This window comes from Pipistrellus kuhlii, unplaced genomic scaffold, assembly GCF_014108245.1.
Source record: "Pipistrellus kuhlii isolate mPipKuh1 unplaced genomic scaffold, mPipKuh1.p scaffold_m20_p_14, whole genome shotgun sequence".
NCBI classification, from domain to species: domain Eukaryota; kingdom Metazoa; phylum Chordata; class Mammalia; order Chiroptera; family Vespertilionidae; genus Pipistrellus; species Pipistrellus kuhlii.
Window position 1 is genome coordinate 43,629,330 of NW_023425449.1, and position 10,491 is coordinate 43,639,820.

At 50.8% G+C, this 10,491-nt stretch overlaps 1 long non-coding RNA gene across 1 annotated transcript; it reads left to right on the plus strand.

Moving 5' to 3' along the window:
* The first annotated feature begins 4,003 nt into the window (after window positions 1-4,003).
* On the plus strand, window positions 4,004-4,652 carry LOC118718467. Its single transcript, XR_004987824.2, has 2 exons — window positions 4,004-4,110; window positions 4,470-4,652. It is a non-coding gene; the product is annotated as an uncharacterized LOC118718467 (long non-coding RNA).
* Window positions 4,653-10,491: the final 5,839 nt, after the last annotated feature.

Below are 10,491 nucleotides of genomic sequence, written 5' to 3' on the forward strand. Positions count from 1 at the left end.
TTACCTGTGCTGGAGAAGGGTAAACTGATAAAACTTTTCAAAAAAAAAAATTGGCCTTTCCTAGTAAATTCAAACTCTCTGACCCAGAAACTCAATTCTTAGACATATTCCACAAAGGAACTCTTGCACATGTACAGAGGGAGGCATACATATAAATGTTCACAATAGCATTGCTTGTTAACTAAAAACCTGGAAGCAAACCAAACACCTGTGCCTGTGGCGAGATAACTTATGTTATAGTCATATCGTGGCAGATGCACAGCAGCGAACTAAAATAACCTCAGTTACATGCACCATGTAACATCAAAAAATCTAAATGATCCATTGTGTGCTGAGCCGGTTTATAGGTCAACATCAACTTGATGTTGACCTATAAACCGGGAGGTCACAGTTTGATTCCTGGTCAGGGCACATGTCAGGGTCGCGAGTTTGATCCCCAGTAGGGAGCATGCAGGAGGCAGCCAATCAGTAATTCACTCTCATCACTGATGTTTCTCTCTCCCTCTCCCTTCCTCTCTGAAATCAATAAAAATCTTTTTTTTAAATGCACTGAGCACAGCAACAGTTCTCGGGTTGAGAACTGCTAGCAGCATCACCTAAGACCATCGGAAAACACAGATATTTACATTATGATTCATAACAATAGCAAAATTACAATTATGAAGTAGCAACAAAAATAATTTTATGGTTGGGGGTCACTGCAACATGAGAACTGTATTAAAGGGTCGTGGCATTAGAAAGGTTAAGAACCATTGAGCTAGAGGTAGATATGGAAGTGAGAAAACTATAAAGAAAGGCAAGAGGTGGTGAAAACATAGGCTGGTAGCCATCCCTGGAGTGGTTGGGAGGATAGCGGATGTAATTACAGGATTCTAACCTGTATGTTGGGTACTTTTTTAAAAAAGTATTTATTATTTAAACAATACCTATAAGTCTATATGATTTTTGTACATGTGACTTTTTTCAGTAACACTACTTTAAAAAGAAAAGAACTATATATATATATTATGGCAAATGTTACCTAATGTCACTGTATTTCACTGGATATTAATGAAGGAAAGGAAGCAAAGGGAATCCAACACCCTGCTCGCTTCACCAGGAAACTACAGCTCATACACACTCCACGGGGACTAGGCATTGCCCCCCCCCCCCCCCCGCAACAACCAACAGCTTTCCCTCCCCCCAGGGTACTGGATTGTCAGGGGGTGAGGGGAGGAAAGCACATGCTCAATAGATGTCAAAATGACACGGGGCGAGGGGGGGGGGGGGGGAAGAAAAGGGGTGGCCAGTGCTTGACCTAGAGGCCAGGTGATCTAACCTGGGAAACAGCTGGCTGGTCAGGGTGGACCCAACAGAGCTTTGGAAAGCCTGGGAAGTTCATTGGTCATTCTTAAAAAGCTCCTGATTCTTCCCAAGCCCAGGAAAATATAACCCCTGGGGACAACACATGTTTTCTCTGTCTGTCTCTGACCTGTACTCACCTGTTCATTCATGCACTTTCTCACCTCTGAGCAGCCACCTGGGGCCTGCAGCAGATCACGTGGGTTCCAAAGGACTAAGCTTTCATGTGAAGCAGAAACTCTGGACACGGGGCTTTGCTTTGGCCTTGATGAAGACAAGGTTGGACTTTTTCGCTGGTGGACGGACAGACATGGGACAAGGGGAACGCCTTAGATTTTGCATCACCAATAAATGTTGCCACTCCAGTCTCCCGTGCGTGAGCCCTTCGGACGCTTTTCTCACAATCCGGTGGAAGAACCCATTTTCCACCAGCAGCACTAGGATCCGTTCTTTAAAGCAGCGTTTTTCAACCGCTGTTCCTTGGCATACTAGTGTGCCGCGAGATGTTGCCTGGTGTGCCGTAGGTGCAGACAAGACAAGAATTTTATAATTTTTCACTATTTTGTTTACTTAATATTTCATAATAAAGTAATTATAAAATACTTTCTTTGTGTTTATTTGATTCCTATTCAAGAGAATTACTTTATATATAGTCAATATAGGCACAGAGTTAAATTTTTTAACATTTTCTAATGGTGGTGTGCCTCGTGATTTTTTTCATGAAACAAGTGTGCCTTTGCCCAAAAAAGGTTGAAAAACACTGCTTTAAAGGTATCCTCCTGGAAGGAGACTGGAGTAGTTTATCCAGAGGCTCAGAACGCAAATCAAGGTTTATGATAGATCCTCCCTTCCTCCAACTGGTGGACAGAGAATGACGTAAACTCCACCTGCAGCACAGACATTCCTGAGCTCCTAACCAGGCACCTTAATGGACTGTACATTGAACCACCAATCAGCACCTGCCAAGTACCCTAAGCCCCTGATTCCTAAGTCCCTAGGCCCCTAATCAGGTACCTTACATGAATCCACCAATCAGCGCGTGCCAAGTATCCTAAGCCCTGTCCCTTCCTTTTCCTCCCCTCAAAAGGCGTGTTCACCTCGGCACATGTGTTTTTTCTCCTTGGAAGGCAGCCCGGCAGGGGTATTCTCCACCGATAAAGCCTGTGTCCTGGCCTCCCGGACTCCGGCCCCTCTGCTTCATCTTTCAGTTGTAGAGTGGGCAGGTCATCCAGTGACCACGGCGAAGGGAGCTGGATGGCTCTGTGGTCGGGCCAGGCCCCTGAGAGAACCGTGGTCCTTCCTGGTCGCAGAAACAGTCTGGACAGTCAGAGGACAAACGCCCCTCCGTGCTAACAATGCAATTTTATCACCTAATTGTCACTTATCCGTCTGAGTGCCCTGATTATTACAATATTACCTCCTTTTCCCACATAATTTAAGAATGAGTTATGTCCTAGCTGGTGTGCTCAGTGGTTAGGGTGTTGACCCACGCACCAAAGGGTCATGGGCTCCATTCCTAGTCCCGAGAAAGTGCTTCTCTCTCCTCCTCTCATTCCTGTCAGTCTGTCAAGGCCGTGTCTCACTTCTCTCACCTCCACCCACTTCCTGTGGGAATAGTCCAATTGTGTTGGACTGAACACGTGGACTGAGTGGTCCAGTGACCCGGGACTATCCTTAGTCTTAGAAGCTCGGTTTTCTGGGAACTCTTGGGATCCAATGGGCAGAGTAAACAACAGAGAATGGAGCCCACATTCCGATTCTGAGAAAACCCCACCCCCTTGGCAAGAGTTCTCGCTTGGGGGTTGCAGGGGGTGGGGGGAGGGGAGAAAGAGGCAAATGGTTGAAGCAGCTTCTGCAGCGGGAAGTTACCTCAGATGCTGGCAGAGGGGTCCCTGAGCACCAAGGTCCCAGATGTTCCTTCTCCAGGTGAGGATTTAGGCTCTGCTTCCGAGGCGGACTGGCTGCTTTTGAACCCCAGCATTCATCTTAGCATACTTCCAATTGTCCCTGTCACATGGGCACCCCCTCTCTGTGGGAAACATGTAAGGGAAGTTCGAATTGGTCAAGTGATAAGATTCTGCTCTTCTGGGTGCTGAACCTGAGTCGGTGGTGTCGTGTGGAACTGCTCACACCCGGGCTGTGTCCAAAGCACTCAGCGGCCATCAGTGCGTTTTCTGCCGAAGTCACATATGCTGCTGGAGGACACTCACTCAGAAAAACCCAATACGTGTCTTTAAAATTGTACTGCGAGGAATTCCATCAAAAATCATTATAAACTGAGGTGATGGGGGAAGTGGCAGTCAGACAGAAAAATAAATCATTCCATTATAGGGGTGTCGAACTCAATCAGAGAAGGGGCCAAAATCTAAAATCCAGCCTAAATCGTGGGCCGAATGGTTTATTGAACAGTCATAAACTGTCATTGTGATGGAAACGCAGCGGAGTGCAGTGATGACAGCGCGGTGCGGGCCACATTGCAAGGCCTGGCGGGACGGATTTGGCCCGCGGGCCTTGTGTTTGACACATGTGCTTAGCACATCCCACAATCGACCCAGAAGAGCCTGAACAAACCAGCAAGGCATGCGATGGACGGCATGGACTGAGCCTGGTGAGCACAGTGACTGAAAGCGGCCACGCCGGGTGGTCTGCTCTGATCACAGCCTCCTCCCAGGCAGGGCCCGTCCCAGCCTGCAGCTTCCTCAGCCAAGGTCAGCTTTACCTGCAGGGGCCTGTCCGGCTTCCGCCCCTAAGATAGCAGGCCTTTGGAAGGTCCGTCTTTTCTCTCTAGATTCCTGGGCGCAGCCTCAGCCGCCAGGGCAGCTGCTGGTGCTCTTGTTCCCACAGCCCCCCTCCAGGTGGGAGCTCCTGTCACCTCTGCCGCACTCCCAAAGGAAGGAAGGGTGTCTCCGTGCTGTTCTCACCCGATCCTGGAGATCCCCCTGGCTTCCCTGCCTCCCAGCCTACCGCCAGTGGGCCCCATGCACCTTCCTTTCCCCTTGGACGCCAGCGTGTGAAAGGAGCTGCAAGACTGCCATTCTCCATTCACCAGATCTGCCATTTGCCCCACGCACCATATCTGGCTTCAGGGCGTGTCTTTGGCTCAGACAAACTGAAACTGTTTTCTGTAGGTGTGGACGTGCTCTCACGGACAGTAAGAACCAGGCTGCCCAGCTTCCGGAACACATCTTGGATCTGAAAGTCAGGGCCTTTCTTAACGCTAATTGTAGAAACTCTTGAAATAATAAAATAAAAACCGATTGTGTCCACTTATACTCTCGTAAATAAAGAGTGGTTTACCAATTTATCTGAAATTAACAAATTGATGTCATACTTATTACCACCTGCCTGTGTGTGCAATAACTCAAACAAAGATTCCTGTTTTACAGTGGATTTAATTTTCTTTTCGTTTCGTTTGCTTGAAATTTGGGGGGAATACAAAATAGAGGCACTTAGGAAACATTTGCTGAGAGGCCCTATGCTCTCCAGAGAAATGAAATAATTCAAAGAAGTCAGGTTTCATGGCTGGGTTAGCGACGAGGTTAAAGACGAAGGAGAAAGGGGCAGATGAGGTTAGAAAAGAGAGACTCGGCGGGAAGTGGGAGCCCAGAGGTGCAAATTATTGACTGATTGTCATTTTTTAAGCTCTTTGAGCACTTAACACAGTTGAGTAATTTACCAACTGTATGGGGCCCGGGCTCAATCACAGTGCCGGTTCCTTCCCGGCTTCCCTTCCCCCTGGATGACTTACCCTGCACCCAGCCTTTTCCTTTCCTATTTTTGACAACACAGACCTGGGGTGTGTCTGAGTCGGCAGCTGCAGGGGCATTGTTCTCGCCACTTGATATGGCGATGGACACAGAGTTCAGCCTGACAATGGCCAGGACTCCTGGCAGCTAACAGCCCTCTGGGGCTGCGTGACTCCGGACATGTTTTTCTGAGCCCGAAGGAAGCGAGTCCAGGTTTTACGGCCTCGCCTTTTGAAAAGCGGCCTGTCCTGCACACAGGCAGAGAGTGGAACTGGAAAAGTGATTGCTGTGGCGACGCAATGGCTGTTTGATGAGAAGATACAAGACAGAGGTGGGGAGTTCCCGGAGGGAACCGGCTGGCGATGCTTCCCGTGTTGCTGTACAATGAGCTGATGAAGCTGAGGCTTCTTTCGTATTTCAGAGGCAACGCCGATCCATTTCCTCAAGTGGTAGGAAAGGAAGAAGCTCCCCAACCCTTCCGCGTGTCTTAGATTTATCCTTGGCTCTGGCATGAGCAATGCAGTAATCTGACTGACTGTGTGAGCCCCATGGCCTTTGGGAGGGTTTCCAGCTATACTTGGCAAGAGAGTTCCCCTCACCTGTGGGTGCTTCCCTCACCTGTGGGTGCTCCCCTCACCTGTGGGTGCTCACCTGGCCTGTGGGTGCTCCCCTCACCTGTGGGTGCTCCCCTCACCTGTGGGTGCTCACCTGACCTGTGGGTGCTCCCCTCACCTGTGGGTGCTTCCCTCACCTGTGGGTGCTTCCCTCACCTGTGGGTGCTTCCCTCACCTGTGGGTGCTCCCCTCACCTGTGGGTGCTTCCATCACCTGTGGGTGCTCCCCTCACCTGTGGGTGCTTCCCTCACCTGTGGTTGCTCACCTGGCCTGTGGGTGCTCCCCTCACCTGTGGGTGCTCCCCTCACCTGTGGGTGCTCCCCTCACCTGTGGGTGCTTCCCTCACCTGTGGGTGCTCCCCTCACCTGTGGGTGCTCACCTGGCCTGTGGGTGCTTCCCTCACCTGTGGGTGCTTCCCTCACCTGTGGGTGCTCACCTGACCTGTGGGTGCTCACCTGACCTGTGGGTGCTCCCCTCACCTGTGGGTGCTTCCCTCACCTGTGGGTGCTCATCTGGCCTGTGGGTGCTCCCCTCACCTGTGGGTGCTCCCCTCACCTGTGGGTGCTCACCTGACCTGTGGGTGCTCACCTGACCTGTGGGTGCTCCCCTCACCTGTGGGTGCTCCCCTCATCTGTGGGTGTTCCCCTCACTTGTGGGTGCTCCCCTCACTTGTGGGTGCTCTCCTTACATGTGGGATCTTAAAAATGCCAGGAATCTTACGTTCCCTGAATACCTCTCCCACCAAATGTGAACCCCAATATTAACTCTAATAATGAATTCGACAGGTATGTTTTCTCTGTAAGGCCAGGGCCCTCTCTTGTTTATCACAGGAGAACACTTTCTAGGATGAAGTAAGACATGATCCAGCCCTGTCAGAGGGGTGGGCCTGGGTCCACAGTGTCACAAGGCGGGCCTGGCAGGGAACACGATAGATCAATCGATCTATCGATCACAGAAGGTGTAGGCGCAGCCTCCAGCTGTTTTGCATGGCCTCATCACCCTGCAGTGCCTGTCAGCTTTGGAACTCTGTGTTGCTCCAGCCTCAGTGGAGCCATCCACATGGAGCGAGACATGACCAGCTTTGCTCAAGAAAATCAGATATGAGTTGTCAGCCTGGGAGAGTAAAGCAATCATTTTGTGTCCTGAGATAGCACTGCTTACCCCGATGTTTCATTCTGATTAAAGCTGGGGATGCTCCAAAATGGCAGTTCCCTGCCTGCATGTTATCGGCACACTCCGCCCTGCTGTTCTGCTGCCATGGTTGAGTCATGAGAAAGAATATGTATGTATATACAGTATGCATGCAGAAGCATGTACGCGCCTTCCTTATGTATCTAAAGCAGGACTGAGGCACACAATTCCCGCAGGCAGAAGGAATTTCGTGCATCCCTGCCATGAACATTTTTTAATCTAAGCACATGCATATGCCTTCTTGGTGAGAGAGAGTTCGTATTCTCCATCAGCTTCTCAAACGGAAGCAAGACCCCCAGAGAGGCCAAGAGCCATGATGGATTGAAAGCTTTGCAAGAATGGCTGCTCTGAAGAGAAGGACATGAGGGGAAGCGTTTCTGGTGCACACATGAATCGCCCCTGGTGCACGCTGCCTGCAGCAGACACGGGTATGCAGTGCTCATTCGCTTAACTCCGGGCTGATGGGGAAGCTGCATGTGGAGGCACAGGACCACATGCCAGCAAAGGCCTGTGAACATTCTCCCGGGAAACATGGGTTCTGTGTGAGAGACCAGCAGACATCCTCCAAATGGTCCTTCAATCTCGTGGGAAGTCTGTCCTCAGTCACTCCCACCCGCAGACCAGGGCGGCCGAGCCCAGAGTCCTGCTTTTCTGACCTCCAGCCTTTGCTGTGGCTTTGCCCAGTGGGAGGTAAGACAGAAAAGCATGCTGAGGCCCAAGTCCCTCACAGGCACCGCATCCGAGGTGCTGCCTGCTGTGGACGAAGTTTATGTCTAAGCCTTGACCGTTGACTTGCTTTTGTCTATAGAGCCTCCAGCATGGCGCTGCTTGGGAAGTCACATGAACAGTGCAGACCTCTTGCCATGTCCAGAGACTTGTTTTGGAAGAATTACTGAGGCTGTGTTTCCTGTGGTGACATAAGTTTTCTGCTTCATCTTCTTCCTCCTTAAGCTGGAATATGGACATGACCTCCCATTCTGGTCTCTCTGAGCACAAGCTCTGATGGGGGTTAAAAGACAAAGACCTCTGGGGAGTATCCTCTTTGGTGCCAGAAAGGATACACACTGATTCACAGTGACCAAACAGACCGGTTTTAATTGCTCTGAAACATTCAGGCATTCACCAAGGCTCTTTCAGCTTTTTCTTTTTAAAAATGAGGCCAATGGGAAATGTAGAAAATGTCATACATTTCAGTTAGGACAGGCTCAGTTTTGCAGTAGTAACAAGCATGCCCTAAGTTTCAGTTGCATAACAGAGCAGAGGTGCTCACAGGATTGGCAGGAGAGGTTGGGTCTAGATAGGGACTCAGACTCAGTACCTCGTCACATGCTGCCCCAAAACAACCAACACACATGGCTAGTATTCAGCTTTCAAACCTCTTCCCAAGACCTGCTGGGGCTGACCAGCAAAGCCTGAGCAACAGATGAATTACCTTGACACATTAGCTGTGAAAGAGAAGGCTAAGGGATGGCCTGGCTAAAGGAACCAGACAGTCCCATTCACCTGCCTCTTCAGGCTTTTTTGGTTATAGCCATTTGAGATAAAGGTTATCTTTCAGATACAATCAGTGGGGTAAGTAATCTTGGGGGACACGTGTGTCTACAGCATCCTTTAAGTAAGGATACCTGAAGATTAAGTGTAAAGATTCAGTAAACACCTGGGGGTCTGCATGTGCACATATTTGTTTGGAAAGGTGAAGGAACAATTAGGGGTTGCTGCCTTCAGCCAAACTCCCCAAAGTTGGAATTCCAAGAAACATGAAGGGCCATCTTCAGCCTGCTCCTATTTTCGGAATTTTCCTCCATACAAACTTTCCAACCAAGTCCCATGTTTCCCCACAGAGACCTATGCTTCCCCACAAAGACCTTGCATTTACTAAGTTCGGCAAAGCTTCCCCTCTGGCTCAGGTCAGGGTGTCCTGGAAAACACAGAACACCACCCTCTGGGCTTCCAGTAAGAGCCTGCTCAGCAGGCATCGCTTTGTTCCTCACACATCGCTACGTATTTTAGTTGGGTGGGTCACCCTAATCATGTTCCCTAATTAGTTATGGATACTGACTTCTATACCCATCAGGTTGGTGTGGGTCATGCTGTGAGAGCACATGACCTCCAAAAAGGTCAATGTCTTAAAACAACAAAGGGTGACCACTCAGCCAGAGCACACCCCTTCGGCGCTGGTTGGGTATTTCCTTGTTGTGGCCTCTAGGAACTATGTGGCAAACAGCTGGCTGCGCACCACAGAGCTCAGCCAGCTGTGGAGGCCCCCACACAGCCCTTGGGAGCGTCACGTGTTCCTTCCACACACACCTCAATGGCAAGGAAACGTCATATAATCCCACCGCAGGGGCTCGCTGAGTGACCAGAATGGGGCTACTCGCAGGCATTCCCTGCAGTCACAAAACTACATGATGATAGCTTCTGACAATGGTTTGGATGGCAACCCCTGGCCACAGAAACCCTGGGATGCTTGTATGAAGAATATCGTTTAAAGAAAGGTTTCTGGTTCCTTCAAGGTGGTGGCATTGCGGCACCTGTGAGTGAAGTGACTGGCTCAGTCTGCACTCAGTCTGGACCCTAGCTACTCGGCTGTGCCAGGGTTTCTCCGGGACAGCGTCCCCTGTGCCAGCGAAGGCTGGAGTCGGGCGTGGCGAGGGCACAGCACGCTCCACTGGTGCTGGCCCAGGTGCCGGAGAGCGTGCTGGCGGCCAGTCCCCCGGGGCCTCCCGGCTCAGTGGTTCTGAGCGGAATGCAGAGCCAGGAGGCAGAGACAGAGGCGCCTGTGGGACGGGTGAAGTATTCCAAGCACATGGATGGCTGTGCAGCCTGGAAGCTATGGCCTCGTCGTGCAGTGTCTGTGTCCGATTCTGAAGGAGAAGGTGGCTGGTGCCCTGGGTGGCCACAGCACGCTCCGAGTCTGTCCTCCCTCTGTGTTTGCTAGCGAGGGCAGGGAATGAGGGCAAACGAAGGCCACAGTATGTGGTGGAAAGGGCAGAGGGGTGGATTACAGGTCTTAGACTTCAGGTGAGAAAGGGAAAATTTGTCCCCTCAGACTCAACAGGATCAAGTGCAAGTCAGAATTGGCTGGGGCGGGGGGGGGGGCAGATGGGGAGTGACCAGGCTGTGTATAGGAATGTGAGCATCCATGTGGACTGGCTCTGACCATTTTTGGGGTCACTGAGTTCCTGAAATCTAGCAAATTCCTGACTTGGGATTACATATTGCAGAAGTTCAGTCTTCGACCAGAAGATATTGAGTCAATTGGACAGCCTGGCCTGCAGCTGTGGGACCTGGGGCGATTGTGCCATCTCTCTGTGCCTCAGTTTCCACACAGATAAGCATGTTCCTATAGGCAGAGCACTGCCCGTCAGCCTGCGGACTCCGGGAGCTCGGTTTCTGAGGAATGTGGTGACGCGCAGCCATGTGACTCCCGCAAGGCGAACGAAGAAAAGGCTCTCCAAGGGGCACATTGACTTCAGGTGCTGCTAGCAGGTCAGGAGTAAGGTTTCCCGCCCCCAGAGCTGGCTGTGATGTGACGTCAGAGGCTACATGTGCTCTGTATCCTGAAAACCGGGTTTGGGCAGAGAGAATTCTCCGCCCTG